The sequence below is a fragment of the Lathamus discolor genome, chromosome W, assembly GCF_037157495.1.
Source record: "Lathamus discolor isolate bLatDis1 chromosome W, bLatDis1.hap1, whole genome shotgun sequence".
Lineage (NCBI taxonomy): Eukaryota > Metazoa > Chordata > Aves > Psittaciformes > Psittacidae > Lathamus > Lathamus discolor.
This window is the reverse complement of record NC_088908.1, coordinates 32,523,598-32,539,768: the sequence shown is the minus strand read 5'-3', so window position 1 is coordinate 32,539,768 and position 16,171 is coordinate 32,523,598. Positions and strand designations below refer to the sequence as shown.

Sequence of the window (16,171 nt, the reverse complement as noted above, 5' to 3'; positions counted from 1 at the left end):
TCTGGTGGATGAAATTGCTAAGCCACTGTCTGTCATATTTGACAAATCATGGCAGTCAGGTGAAGTTCCCGATGACTGGAAAAAGGGAAATATAACCCCCATTTTCAAGAAGGGGAAAATGGATGACCCAGGGAACTAAAGAACAGTCAGTCTCCCCTCTGTGCCAGGCAAAATCTTGGAGCAGATTGTCCTGGAAGGCATACTAATCGTTGGGACCGATCTTGTTCAACATCTTCGTCGCTGACATGGACAGTAGGATTGAGTGCGCCCTCAGCAAGTTTGCCGATGACACCAAGCTGTGTGGTTTGGTTGATTCTCTGGAGGGAAGGGATGCTATCCAGAGGGACCTTGACACGCTTGTGAGGTGGGCTGATGCCAACCTTATGAAGTTCAACCATGCCAAGTGCAAGGTCCTACACCTGGGTCGGAGCAATCCCAGGCACAGCTACAGGCTGGGCAGAGAAGAGATTCAGAGCAGCCCTGTGGAGAAGGACTTGGGGGTGTTAGTTAATGAGAAAATTAACATGAGCAGGCAGTGTGCGCTCGTAGCCCAGAAAGCCAACCATATCCTGGGCTACATCAAAAGGAGCATAACCAGCAGGTTGAAGGAGGTGATCCTGCCCTTCTGCTCTGCTCTTGTGGGACCTCCCCTGGAGTATTGTGTGCATTTCTGGTGTCCTCAACATAAAAAGGACATGGAACTCTTGGAACAAGTCCAGAGGAGGGCCACGAGGATGATCAGAGGACTGGAGCACCTCCTGTATGAAGATAGGCTGAGGAAGTTGGGGCTGTTCAGCCTGGAGAAGAGAAGGCTGGGTGGAGACCTCATAGCAGCCTTCCAGTATCTGAAGGGGGCCTATAGGGATGCTGGGGAGGGTCCCTTCATCAGGGACTGTAGTGACAGGACAAGGGGTAACAGGTTAAAACTTAAACAGGGGAAGTTTAGATTGGATATAAGGAGGAAATTCTTTCCTGTTAGGGTGGTGAGGCACTGGAATAGGTTGTTCAGGGAGGTTGTGAATGCTGCATCCCTGGCAGTGTTCAAGGCCTGGTTGGACGATGATGAGATGGTGAGATGGTTTAGTGTGAGGTGTCCCTGCCCATGGCAGGGGGGTTGAAACTGGATGATCTTAAGGTCCTTTCCAGCCCTAAGTATTCTATGGTTCTAATATGATTGGAATGACCTATCAGCAAACTTTCAAGTTTAGAGACAATGGATTTTTTAACCATGAAGCCAACTCCAGAAAGATGACTTTCAGTTTTGGATTTGCCTCACCAGTAGAGTGTATAGCCGGCACCGTGTTCTTTAAGGCTACCTTCCTCATGAAAGCGAACTTCACTGAGAGCAGCAATGTCGATGTTGAGTCGTGACAGTTCATGGGTAATTAGTGCAGAATGGTGCTCAGGATGCCCACTGTCCGCTGTATCAAGCATAGTTCTGTTGGTCCAACATGTGAGTGTCAATCTGGACGCACCTTTGGAGGCAGGTGTATGCCTTTGTCTCTTTGTCTTTGATCGACCGCAACAGAAGACGCCCGTTGGCCATGGCTAGCCGGCCAGATGGAGGGGGAGATGAGCTTTGGTTAGGTCACCTTTTCTAGGCCTCTCTCCATATGGAGTAAGCAGTGCTCTCCTTGAAATAAGGCTGCTTGGTCATTCTGGATGTTGCCAAACAAGACTGTCATCTCCCGGGTCAATCTTGAGCAACTAATGTCTTGAACCACCTGCATGCAGGGTTGAGTCTGCGGCTTCCAGTGCACCTTATCACCTGCCATTTTGTCCCTTGCCTGTCTCTACAGGGCTTTGCAAGTGTGAGTAATCCCTTCGGGCCTGCGTAGTGGATTTTTTAGGTGAGGCACAGTGTGCGCGGAACTGGCCCCACCCTTTGCACCTGAGGTTTATCTGCCAGGGCCTAGCTAGCTAGGACGATGACAGCAAAGTCCTCAGGTCATAGGTTTGGTTAGAGTATCCTTTCCTTAGATGGATGGCCTTACAAGGCTAGACGAGCTCCATCTGCCCGGGTTTGAAGTTAGAGTTGTCCTTTTCCTAGGGTGGTTGCCAAAGGCTAGTGAGCCCATCCTGCCCATGGACACACTTTGTCTGACCCTTCAGTTGAGACCTGTCTGGCATGGGAGACCCTACCAGAGGCATATGCCACCACCAGCATAGCTCTCAACCACACAAGGGCACGCAAGCTCTTTCCCCACGACAAGGGAGTGTCCGTGTGTAGCAATACAGGACACACGCTAGGTGGAGTTATCCCCCATGTCTCCCGGTGCCACAATAAAGAATACCTGTTTGTCAACTTAAACTTTGTTGGTGAGTTTGTTCCTGGAGTTTTTTCCTAATCACTCCACAGGATAAAAAGATCTGCTCTTGCTTTTATTCACAATTGTAACGATGGGGTTACACAAATTGGGATGTTAGCTTGCAAAGCAAACAAATGCTACATCTAATGCTCTTTCCAGTCTCCTCCTTGATGTTGATTCTGTAAGACATGCAACCTTACAAAATCAGGCTGCCATAGATTTTCTTCTCCTTGCCCATGGTCATGGGTGTGAGGACTTTGAAGGCCTATGTTGCATGAATCTTTCAGACCATGCTGAATAGGTTCACAAAAGTATACAAACCCTCAAAGAACTTACAGGAAAACTTCAGGTTGAGGATGACTGGAAACCTTTTTCAGGTTTATTTGCTGGGCTGGGAGCATGGGTGAAAAAATTGGTTGTATTAGAAGCTTTTGTTTTGTTAGTTTTCATTAGCTTGTTAATTTGTATTTCTTGTTTAATGAAACTCATACAGTCTCTTATTTATCGAGCCATTAAGCAGGTTTTGGTAGTGGATATACAAAAAAAAGAAGGGGGAGATGTGGGGAGTTAAGGCGATAGGATTTGCATGAGAAACACTCTGGGAACAAGCTCCGAGGCCTTGATCTGTGGGTCCTGAAGGAGCTGGCGAATGAAGTTGCTAAGCCACTAGCCATCATATTTGAAAAATCATGGCAGTCAGGTGATGTCCCCAACAACTGGATAAAGGGAAATATAACCCCCATTTTCAAGAAGGGGAAAATGGAAGACCCAGGGAAGTACAGACCAGTCAGTCTCACCTCTGTGCCTGGTAAAATCTTGGAGCACATTCTCCTGGAAGGCATGCTAAGGCACATGAATAACAACAAGGTGCTTGGTGACAGCCAGCATGGCTTCACTAAGGGGAAATCCTGCCTGACCAATTTGGTGGCCTTCTATGATGGGACTACAGAACTGATGGACAAGGGTAAAGCAGTTGATGTCATCTACCTGGACTTGTGCAAAGCGTTTGACACTGTCCCACACCACATCCTTCTCTCTAAATTGGACAGATATCAATTTGATGGATGGACCACTCGGTGGATAAAGAACTGGCTGGATGGCTGCACACAAAGAGTTGTGGTCAATGGCTTGATGTCCGGCTGGAGACCGGTAACAAGTGGTGTCCCTCAGGGATCGGTGTTGGGACCGGTCTTGTTTAACATCTTCGTCGCTGACATGGACAATGAGATTGAGTGTGCCCTCAGCAAGTTTGCCGATGACACCAAGCTGTGTGGTCCGGTTGATACGCTGGAGGGAAGGGATACCATCCAGAGGGACCATGACACGCTTGTAAGGTGGGCTGATGCCAACCTTATGAAGTTCAACCATGACAAGTGCAAGGTCCTACACGTGGGTCAGAGCAATCCCAGGCACAGCTACAGACTGGGGAATGAAGTGATTCAGAGTGGCCCTGCAGAGAAGGACTTGGGGGTGCTGGTCAATGAGAAAATGAACATGAGCCGGCAGTGTGCGCTCGCAGCCCAGAAAGCCAACCGTATCCTAGGCTGCATCAAAAGAAGCATGACCAGCAGGTCGAATGAGGTGATCCTGCCCCTCTACTCTGCTCTTGTGAGACCTCACCTGGAGTATTGTGTGCAGTTCTGGTGTCCTCAACATGAAAAGGACATGGAACTGTTGGAACAAGTCCAGAGGAGGGCCACGAGGATGATCAGGGGACTGGAGCACCTCCCATATGAAGACAGGCTGAGGAAGTTGGGGCTTTTCAGCCTGGAGAAGAGAAGGCTGGGTGGAGACCTCATAGGAGCCTTCCAGTACCTGAAGGGGGCCTATAGAGATGCTGGGGAGGGTCTCTTCGTCAGGGACTGTAGTGACAAGACAAGGGGTAACGGGTTAAAACTTAAACAGGGGAAGTTTAGATTGGATATAAGGAGGTAATTCTTTAATGTTAGGGTGGTGAGGCACTGGAATGGGTTGCCCAGGGGGGTTGTGAGTGCTCCATCCCTGGCAGTGTTCAAGGCCAGGTTGGATGAAGCCTTGTGTGGGATGGTTTAGTGTGAGGTGTCCCTGCCTATGGCAGGGGAGTTGGAACTAGATGATCTTGAGGTCCTTTCCAACCCTAACTATTCTATGATTCTATGATTCTATGATTCTATGATACTGAACAAGCCTTGGGGTAATAATTTGGAATGTTGAAAGACAGGAAAGGGAAACAAGCAAGCCTTGGGGGGATAAGCCAGGATGTTGTTGTAACAAAGGATCTCAGTTGGAGGCAAGAGGATGTGGGGGTCATAAGAAGATCTGAACCAAGAAAGTGAAACTGGCATGTGAACAACACCTGATCAGTATTGTGATTGGACTATTTACCTGGGGATTTTTACAGGGCCAATGAGATTGAACATGGCATGCTTGTCACTTGAGTCCGTGTTGTGATATGCCACAGTTAACCTTCTAGGATTTGACATATTGTGTGGATGAACATGGAAGCTCCCAGGTGGAACTATGTGGAGTTTTCCAGGACATGAAAAAGGATCAGGCACAATGAGGTTGAGTCTGCTAGAAACATCCATACCCTTACCTCCATCTGATGTCGCCAATGATTGGCAACACCTGTTGCCTGCAGCAGCACTTACAGGGGGTGACAAGGTGGTAACAGAGCTGGGGGAGAGAGGCATCATTAAAAGGACTCGCCTTATAATTCACCAGTCTGACCAGTAAATAAACCAACCAGACAGTGACATTTTACAGTAAATTATTGGCAGTTAAATGCCAATACTGCACCCCTAACCGCGGCAGTTCCGAATATTGCCAAAATTGTGACAATACTGATACACGGATAGGCTCCACAACTCGTTAAAGTTGTAAAGTAGGTATGCTTTATTCAGCGCTGAAGCGCATGGGGGATAGCTCCTGCAAAGGCATCTTAGCATCCCCTCTACATTTATTCTCTAAAGTTATACATATGCATGAGGTTGCACAACACACTTATACATATTCATGTCCTATCCTTGCTTTGTATTATAATAAGCTAAAAGGTCCTTTGTGCCTCCTGGTGGTCATGGGCGAGGGTCTCAAGATGAAGTAAACGAGTCTTCCTTGAGCCTGAACTTTTCACCCCTAGTCGTTATGCATGCTCCCTGGAGGCTTGGTCATTGTCCAAACCGCAGAGTCCGGTCTGGATGTCCAAAGGACAGGAACCAAGTTACAGTCCTTATCTCTTAACAATAGCCATGTCCTTATATCTTGTTTTAGCACACACGATGAGTATGATAAGCATGAATGAGCAGTAACATTGTTAAGCAAGTGGTTTAACCCTAAGCTCCCTGTACATCGGTTAACCCTCTGCATCAGTCCCCCCTTTTCTATAAAGTTAGTAAATTCTTTTACTAATACATACATTCTTTTCTTAGCGAGCTCCTATGAAAGGTATTTCTTAGTGTTTTATCATGTGCCTTTGACAAAGAAGTTAGAGCTGCTACTCGTTGCAACATTCTCCAATTCCAAACGAATAGCGCAATAGAGAATATAAAACTTATACCAACTAATATTAAAAGAACAATGATAGCGTGAAGTAATGTATTTAGAATGTCAGTCGCAGTGGGTGACCACCCAAGAAGTACATCCCACCAGTGATGACTTGTATCTTGTCTTACTCTTTGTAAGACCCTATTTATTTCTTTCATATTGTGATGAATGGTAATTAAAGTTTTTTTTTTTTTCATTTTCCTGTACTTCTTTTAGAATGTTAATTAGATCAGGGTGTATTATTAAATGTCTTACTAGGGTAAGATTCATTCCTATGGGTGTGGGTGACAATTCATGGTATATTGTATAATTGGATTCTATTAGTTGATGGGATACAACTGGTGCTAAGTATGTAAAGTTATACCTGATAATTTTGATAAAGTTACAAATGCAAAGGTTGGAATAATTTCCAACAGTTATAATTTCATCATTATCATCTATCTTCACAGAAACACAAGCAGTTCTGAAGCAAATACAGCCCTGACCAATACATACGAGTACAGTTTTTTGAATATTGTCTGGATGGACTTCAAAATGACAGATGCCTTGTTCTGTATCGAGGCATATGTCCTTAGCATCGATTGTGTTTCTTCTTGAGCTTTTACAGTTCTAGTTGGAAAGGCTTCTGGTCAACCTGAAAAGGTATCCGTTAATACCAACAAATATCTATCCCCCCCTTTTCTTGGACATTTTGTAAAGTCAATCTGCCACTGTTGTTCTGGCCCATTACCCCTCCCAATTTGGCCTATCTTTGGCCTCGGGTTGTTTTTTTGGAATTCGTTTGGAGGCAGAGATCGCATTGCTGAGTTACTTGCTGGATAGTAGCATGCAAGTTTCTAGCCATAATTTTGCTTATTAAATATTTGTGTAAGGCATCCACCACTCAGTGCCTTTTTTGATGTTCACTCCTTACTAGGGACCATAACAAAGAGGAGGGGAGAATTATTTTCCCTTGTGCCATGTTAGCCCACCCTTCCTCATTGAAGGTTCCATCTTGGTCTATAATTAATTTCTGATCTTCTTTATTATAATTTGGCTTACCTTCCAGGGAAATTTTCCCATCAAGAATTAAGGCCCCTTCAGCTATTACCTCATTTTTTGCCATTTCTTTTGCCTCTCTATCCACCAGTTCATTTCCCTCCTCCAATTCTGAGCTCACCTTCTGGTGTGCCTTGATGTGTATAATTGCTACCTTCTCAGGCAGTTGGACCGCTTCCAACAGTTGCACTATTTCTTGTGCATGTTTGATGTTTTTCCCTTGCAAGTTCAATAGTTCTTTCTTTCCAAATGTCTCCATGTGCATGCACAACCCCAAATGCATATCTTGAGTCTGTATAGATGTTTATATTCTTTCCTTTTGCTATTTCTAAGGAATGGAGTATGTGGCCTCAATGGTTTCCAGGCAATCGTGGTGTATAGGTTCTCCTTTATTCTCATTGAGGAAAGAGGCTGGGTTGATAATGTTAGTTACCATTATATCTATATCATCTTGTTCCACCATGATGGCTTGATATTTCAGGAACCTCTGAGGGGAAAGCTGGTGTCCGCCTTTCACTTCTAGCACTGTAGACACTGTATGAGACACTAGCACTGTCATTTTCTGGCCCAAGGTAAATTTGCGTGCTTCTTGGATATTCAGCACGACTGCTGCGATGGCTCTAAGGCATCCGGGCCACTCTTTGGCCACTGCATCTAACTGCTTGAATAGGTAAGCAACTGCTCATTGGTATGGACCCAAGTTCTGTGCCAGTATTCCCAAGGCAATCCCCTGTTTCTCATGGGAGAATAGAAAGAATGGTTTACTCACATTTGGAAGTCCTAGAGCTGAGCTGACATGAGAGCATTCTTCAGCTGGTCGAAGGCCCGTGTGGTCTCCTTTGTCCACTGGAGGTCTCGTCGAGGCCACACAGGCCTCTTCTGTCTGGGTGGCTATTAAGATGTCATCTACGTATTGCAATAACTTCCCTTCCTCTGGTGGGGCTTCCCAGGACTCTAAGTTTTTTGAAAGTTGTTCTCCAAACAGGGTGGGACTGTTCTTAAATCCCTGAGGCAGCACCGTCCACATGAGCTAGGTTTTGTGCCCACTCTTAGGGCTTTCCCATTCAAATGCAAAGATTTTCTGGCTGGCTTCATGGAGAGGGAGGCAAAAGAAGACATCTTTCAGATCTAAAATAGTAAACCAAGTTAACTCCAGTTTCAAGCATGTTAATAAGGATTTGCTACCACCGGGTAAAGGTCCTCAGTTACTTTGTTAACAGCTCTTAAGTCCTGTGCCACTTGGTATGACCCGTCAGGTTTATGAACAGGTAAAATAGGGGTGATAAAATCAGACTGGCACTCCTTTAACAGTCCTAATTGTAGGAAATTTTCAATTATTGGGCAAATTCCTTCCCTATCTTCCTTCTTCAGGGGGTATTGTTTAATCCTGACTGGCTGTTTTCCCTCCTTGAGCTTAATCTGTATTGGGGGTGCATTTTTGGCCCTTCCAGGTATGTTTGTAGCCCATACCCCTGGGAATACCTGATCTGGTATATCTTCCCTGACTTCTTCCTCGATGTGGTTAGTAACCAAAACTAAGCTTAATATCTTTATATACTGTTGGTCGTTTACTTTTAAAGTGATCTCGCCTCCTTTGAAAGTAATGGTCGCTCCCAAGTGTTCTAACAAATCTCTCCCCAAAAGAGCTTTTGGGGAGTTAGGCATATACAAATATTCCGAATGCTCCATTGTTTTCTCAATTGATATTTTAATGGTTTATAAAAGTATGCTTTCTCACTTTGGCCAGTTGCCCTTTTTACCATAATGTAATCATCTCCTACAGGTAATAGGGCTTCATTCAACACTGAATATGTCGCACCTGTATCAACTAAAAATTCCACTTCTTCTCCTGTTTCCCCTATCTTCATTATAACCAGCGGGTCTGCTAGGGAAGATTCCTCTAGTCCCTGTCAGTTTAGTTCCAGTTCAGTCACTGGAGCCACTCCATGGCACTCCCCCCCCAGGGCAGTCTCACTTTTACAAATCTTGCACTGCCACAATATCCAGGAGTTGTGCCAAGGACTGATTGTGGTAATGCAGCCGCACACAAAACAAAGAATTCCTCGAGTCTGTTTAGCAGTCAAGATAGCATGGCTTGCATCAAAGGCATCCGATGCTATGCTCCTTTGATAAAACAAATACACTTCGTCCGTCTCCGGCCACTCTCCTCACGGAGAACACTGAACCGTGGATCAGGACTCCACACTCGCTTCGTAGCTATGCCACGTCTCATTCACACAAAACACTTGCACATGGGACCCCACAGACACACTCACATGGTGGTCCTGCTTACCTTTCTCCTGCTTCCAACGCAGTCAGTAGCAGGTCCATCCTGGCTCCCAAAACCTGGGATGCATCGAAAACCTGGACTCACCCGATCCACCTTCAGGATCACTAGTAGCCGCTCTATCGGTCGACGAGTCTCCAACCTGCTTGCAAGCTCTACCTGCCAAGGGGAACTACGCTGTGTGCCAGACGTCTCTGCACGCCTCATCAGCAGCTCCAGGCCAAGCGTACAACTTATAGGCCCCTTAAATTACAAACCTAAATTCCAAGCATACCCTTTATCCACAGCCGGCACAGGTTGTTGTCTGTTCCCGCAGTGAGCGGACAAGAAGCAGAGCTCCTCCAGGCAAGCGGCCTGGGGCTCCTAGTATGTCCGCCCCTCAGCCAATCCTGCAGCTGAACAGAGGTCTCCTGGCTGGCTCACCAAATTGATACAACTCATTAAAGTTGTAAAGTAGGTATGCTGAGGCACATGGGGGATAGCTCCTCCAAAGGCATGCGCACCTTACCATCGTTTCCCTCTACATTTATTCTCTAAAGTTATACATATGCATGAGGTTCTTTGCATGCACCACAGGAACCTTATCCCCCTCTACAGTATGTAAAAGTTCTGATTGGGCTGGGCCAACCCTGTTGGCAGATCCCCTCAGGTTGACCAACCAGGTGGCTTTTGGTAAATGTGTATCCCAATGTTTGAAAGTCCCACCAGCCATTGCTCTCAGTGTAGTTTTTAACAGCCCATTGTACAGTTCTATTTTCACAGATGCTGGTGCATGGTAGGGGGTGTGATATACCCACTCAATGCCATGCTTTTTGGCCCAAGTGTCTGTACGATTGTTCTGGAAATGAGTCCCATTGTCTGAATCAATTCTCTCTGGGATGTTGTGTTGCCACTATAATTGTTTCTCAAGGCCCAGGATAGAGTTCCGGGCAGTGCTGTGAGGCACAGCTTATGTTTCCAGCCATCCGGTGGTTGCTTCCACCATAGTAAGCACATGGCGCTTGCCTTGGTGTGTTGGTGGGAGTGCGACGGAATCAGTCTGCCAGGCCTCCCCATATTTATACTTCAGCCTTCGTCCTCCATACCAAAGAGGCTTTAACTGTTTGGCTTGTTTAATTGCAGCACATGTTTCACACTCATGAATAACCTGGGCAATAGTGTCCATTGTTAAGTCCACCCCTTGGTCACGGGCCCATCTATATGTTGCAGCTCTGCCTTGATGGCCTGAGGTGTCATGGGCCTACCAGGCAAGAAATAATTCACCCTTATGTTGCCAAGCTAAGTTCATCTGAGCCACTTCAATCTTAGCAGCTTGATCCACCTGTTGTTTTTCTGGTGTTCCTCAGTGGCCCGACTCTTGGTTACATATGCATCTACATGGCATACCTTCACCACCAGGTTCTGCACCTGGGGAGCGATATCTTGCCACAGTGCAGCAGCCCAGATGGGTTTGATGTGAGGAATAGTAGCGGACTAAGAAAAGAGGAGTTTTTTGAAACTATGTCTTGATTGTCTTAGTATAGGGAACAGCTATGTTCTTGTTCTTGCTAGTCTTGTGGTTAAACTATAACTCAGAATAGAATAAGTAACCAAAACACATTGTTTGAAATCAGGGACCCTTTTCCCTCAAGAAGATGAATGTCTGACAAGAACCTGTTTCAACTAGTCTCTATAAGACTTGCAGTTGCCTGCTGGGGAAACTGTGCCAAGCGTGAAAAGTGCATAGCGAGGAAGACCTCTTACTTCATCCAGAAGACCCCGGCCTGAGACCACCAGATGGCAGTGCGCAGGCGTAGAAGGGAGGGGAATGGTATTAATGAATTCTTGGAACTAATTGTAATAATCTCCTCCTATACTTGTGAAATCTGATGAATATGTATTTTTGTGTGTAATAAATATCTAGCTTGTTGAGCTCTCAGTGTGCAAGTTAGGTGGAGCGATCCCCCTCGCACATGGCGCCGCAATAAACATACTTGCTTTATAATTCTTTGTGAGTTATGAAGTTCTGTTCTGTAAATCAATCTGTTATTGTAGATTGTACATTAGTGTCGTGGTTTAAGCCCAGCCAGTATCAGAACCACACAGCTTCTCACTCACTCCCCCCCTTCTTCCTCCCCCAGCTTCTGGAGGGATGGGGAGGAGAATTGACAGAATATAACTCCCACGGGTTGAGATAAGAACAGTCCAGTAACTAAGGTACAATAGAAAGCTACTACTATCACCACTAATAATAATAATAATGATAATGATAATGATAAGGGAAATGACAAGGGGAGAGAATACAATTGCTCACCACCCACCAACCTATACCCAGCCCGACGTGAGCAGCGATCTGGGCCTTCTGGGTAACTCCCACCAGTTTATATACTGGGCATGATGTGGTATGGAATACCCCTTTGGCTTGTTTGAGTCTGGTGTCCTGTCTCTGATTCCTCCCGGCTTCCCCTCTGTCAGGGTCTGATTGGAGAAAACCCCAGTGCAGCACCCTGCTTCAGTTTGTGATCCCAAGAGTGAAATTAAGACACAAACGAGGTCAAGTGCTGTAATCGGACAGTTAGTTTATTACAAATTACAAAATACAGTTTTTATAAAAAAGGGAAATTATTGTAATAAAGGGTATAGTGATAAGACAGATTGGAAAAAAGGCAGAAAATGAAGCAAGGATTCAGGGTGCAGAGAGAGAGTGAGATAGTCACCACCATCCAGGGGATCCGTTGTCGTTGTTGGTAGTGGTGGGAGTCCTTCAGGGTTTGTAGCCAGTATCAGAGCAGTGTCCCCCAGGAATCTGTCAGAGGTGGGTGTCCTTGTGGAGGCATCCTTCTGGAGTCCCCTTGAAGGTACCCTGTGGAGTCTGTCTCGTGGAGTTGCCCTCATGGCAATGTCTCGTGGAGGGTGTCCCTCAGCGTCCTTAGTAGTCATCGGCAGAGAGTATCCTCACGGAGCTTCCCTTCTGGAGTCATCCTCATGGCAATGGCTCCCTGACGATGTGCCTCTTGGTGATGTGTCTCTTGGTAAACCTTTTGTAAAGAGTTGGGGGGAGTACCTCTACTTTTCATGTCATGTATTACACATTCCAGGTGGACCAGTTTCCCTGGTCTTGCAGCCAGCTCTTTGACACAGCAAATACACTGCTATTTGACAGCCAGGTCTTTGACACAGCTAAGACACTACTTTTTGTCTGCAGCAATTCTTGGGATAATACCTCACACCAGTCCTCAAGGTAATGGATGGAAGAGTCTTAGCTCTATCTCGCTCATCCCTCAGGGAATGGATGGTGGAGTCTCAGTTCAGCTCCTCACACCCTTCTCCCAGGCAATGGATATTGGAGTCTTAACTCCCCCCACCCATCTCTGAGACAAAAGATAAGTGGATTTCCATCTCAGCTTCTCAGACCAATCTTTGAGACAATGGACAGTGGAGTCTGGTTTCAGATCAGTCACTCACACCCTCCTCCCTGCTAGAGCATGAGACTGAGAAAGTCCTTGATCAGAGTAAACATTACTTAGCAAGAACTAAAAACCTGTGTTATCAGCACTGTTACCAGACTAAGGTTGAAAACACAGCACTGAACTGATAACTGAAAAAGCCAGAGGGGTAGTGCAACCACAAGCTTTATCAGCCATCACCCAAGCAGCATCAGGGTGGCAGAGAAAGAAGAAAAAATAATGGGTAATGACACAGCAAACTCCTTGACTGTTAACACTGTGCAGTTTACTTCTGCAGCTGCTTCACATTCCTTTCACATCAGAATGCTTCTGCTTTAAGGAAACACTTTAACCTGTCTACTTCTCAAGAACTGATAACCTGGGGGAGGGGATATATTTGTGTCCTCCTACCTACAGGTCCATGGCGGCTGCCTGCAAAGTTTGTCAAGCCTTGCCTTGAGCTGGACAGACAAGTGGAGGAACTCAATGCCTCAGCTACAGGAGCTGATCGTGAATACCCCAAGCAAAATGAGATAGAGGAAGAGAAAAATGAATGATTGCAAAACATCACTTGGGGGCAACTGAAAAGTAACAACTTGAATAAGTGTGCTTGTAAATTATTAGAGGCTCTGATTTTGTGTATAAACCACCTGTATTTACTAGCCAGTTGCTAATAAGAAACTACGCCTTGTATTGTATGGATTTGTCACTTGCAAAAGAGATGTTAGATCATGCAAATTTGCAGCAGCTGCTAGAAAATGCTAAGGCAAAAGCTAGAGAGATTCTAATATGACGGTAGTGTTATAAAGCAGGTAATGGAATAAATTAAGAGGGTGGGAGAACTCCACTAGTAATAAATTTCTTTGTCTAGTCCCTCGCTGCCATCAGCATCTTCAACATACTGCTGCACCCTGTAATAGTTACTCTGCTAATGTAAATCCATATGTGCTTTGCCATAGTAGCAACTTGTTACTGGATGAAGCAGGTGAAACTCTGCATTGACAACAAGGTGCAAGGACTGAGGTTGGCCAAATGCCTCCTACCACAGTCAAGGGCAAGACTGGGTTGGCCTCTGTTTGCCACCAAGAAGAACATTTAGCTCCGCTGTTGGATGCAACCCAGCAGGTGTGGAGCTGTGAGGACACATGCCATGCCAGACCTTGATGTGAGGGATGGCCTCCCCTGTTATCAGAGAGCCATCCAGCAGAAAAAGGGCAGACCCAGCAGCCTGTGGTTAACGTATGCTGCAGATATGATCTAGTCCAAATCCCCTGCTCAAGTAGGGTCATCTAAAAGATATATAAAACAAAAAAAAAGGGAATGCAAGCATTTTCTCCACATGAAGAACGATTCCTTGCCCAAGCCACTGGTTCTATATAAAGACTTACATGATAACAAGTGGAAAAGACCAGTGCCACTGCTGACATGGGGTCAAGGATATGGCTGTGTACAGTGAGACAAGGAGGCACAAAAGCACAATGTAATGAGTTCTAAGCAACATTAAGTTTGATGGCTTTGCAACTGTCGTGGTTTAAACAAAGTCATCCATAAATCACGCAGTCGCTCTCTCACCCCCCACCCCTACTCCCGGAGGGATGGGGAGGAGAATCGAGAGAATGTAACTCCCACGGGTTGAGATAAGAACAGTTTAGTAACTAAGGTATAACACAAATCACTACTGCTACCACCAATAATAATAATGATAAAGGGAATAACAAGGGAAGAGAATACAACACCTCAGCACCAGCCTACCGATAACTTGCCCCACCCCCCCCGACCAATCACCGACCGATACCTAGTCCAACCGTGCAGTGCACTAGCCCTTCCAGGTAACTCTCCGTTACATCCTGGGCATGATGTGCTGTGGTATGGAATACCTCTTTGGCTAGTTTGGGTGAGGTGTCCTGTCTCTGCTTCCTCCCTGCTTCCCCTCCTCCCTGGCAGAGCATGAGGCTCAGAAAGTCCTTGGTCAGACTAAAACATTTGTGTTATCAGCAATGTTCCCAGGGCAAAATTCAAAACACAGGGCTTCACCAGCTACTAAGAAGGAGAAAAATGACTGCTATTGCTAAACCCAGGACAATAACTGCGGTAATTGAAGGTAGTTGACATAGTTTCAGTTCCTTAGGACCTTAGTACAAAAAGTGTATGAAAAGCAGAATAGAAAAACAAGACCTGGGGATGGGGAGTATCCGGGACTAGAAGATGTCCAGGGTTGGAGCAGTTAAACTAACTGATAAGTAGAAGGATAGGATGATTGCTATGTGTTGTAATGTTAATTAAGCTGGTGCTTCAAAGACTGCCAGAAGTTATGAAGATTGTTGGGAGAAGTAAACGACCCTTAAATACCACCATCACATTTTTGTATGCATGTGGGAAACTTTCTGGAAAATGATGCAATTCATGTGTAGCCTCATATATAAGGATGGCCTGTATAGCAATATGGGGACACACATTAGGAGGAGCTGTCCCCCGTGTCTCTCAGCGCTGCAATAAAGAATATCTGCTTGTCAACTTGAAACTCTGTTGGCGAGTTTGTTCCTGGAGTTTTCTCTTAATCAAAAGCTATCAACAGCACCTTACTGACTGCCAGCGAAACATTTAAAGCCCCAGAACTCAACAACGCAAAGAAACGGCAATGACAGAAATCTTTGTAATATCTGTTCTATTATGTGTGACCATGGGTAATTGACAAGTATACTGGGCATATTTGTTAAAACCCCCATTATCCTGACCTGTTACATGGTGTGTAGGATTCACTGGTACGCCACATGTTATAAAGGTTCAGGTGACTTCAAATCAGACTAATCTTACTGAAATAATGCTGCCTGGAGTAGTGGGTGGTTATGTTAATTACACGGGTCAAGTAGTGGTAGAGCGGGCACACCAAATTGTTAAAAAACAAACAAAAAAGCCCAAACAACACCCCCCCCCCAACTTTTAGTAAAATTAAAAGGGGGGAATGATAGGGGAGACCCCAAATGCACGAATCAATAAAGCAATGTTTGTCTTAAATTTTCTAACGTTATCCAGTTCTGATTTACACACAGACACAAATGTCCCCCCACTGATTAGGCATTTTTCTGCACTAACCCGTATAGGCTCAGACCTGATACCAGGGAAAGAACCCGTTATGGTAATGGTAAAGTCTTTGGAAAATCATAAATGGGAAGGTCCTTTTACATTAATAACTTGGGGAAGAGGTTATGTTTGTCTCTCTACAGAACAAGGACCCCAATGGATCCCTGCATGATGTACCTGTCCGTTTATACAAGCGACAGCTGCCAATGAAGATTGATGCCGATTCATTGCTGGTTTGAAGTTAACCCGTGGGAACTGTGCAAAGTTAACTAGTGATTCAGAGAAAACTCCAGGAAGAAACTCACCAACAGAGTTTCAAGTGGACAAGCAGGTATTCTTTATTGCAGTGCTGGGAAACACGGGGGATAGCTCCTCCTAATGTGTGTTCCCATATTGTTATACAGGCCATCCTTATATATGAGGCTACACATGAAATACATCATTTTCCAGAAAGTTTCCCACATGCATACAAAAATGTGATGGTGGTCTTTGTTATAAAAATTTTGTCT

The 16,171-nt window shown here is 45.3% G+C and overlaps 1 protein-coding gene across 3 annotated transcripts in view; it reads left to right on the top strand.

The window, feature by feature from the left end:
- Positions 1-16,171, top strand: part of LOC136004234 (SET-binding protein-like) — a 109,128-nt gene that overhangs the window by 29,598 nt on the left and 63,359 nt on the right. Inside the window, exon 2 of one of the 3 annotated variants that reach the window (XR_010608300.1) lies at positions 6,281-11,140. The exons of 1 other annotated variant lie outside the window; for it this stretch is intronic. The gene's annotated coding sequence lies outside the window, so the exon portion shown is untranslated. Of the gene's footprint in view, positions 1-6,280; positions 11,141-16,171 lie in introns of those variants that run through there. One more of the 3 variants, XR_010608302.1, reaches the window with a different exon arrangement.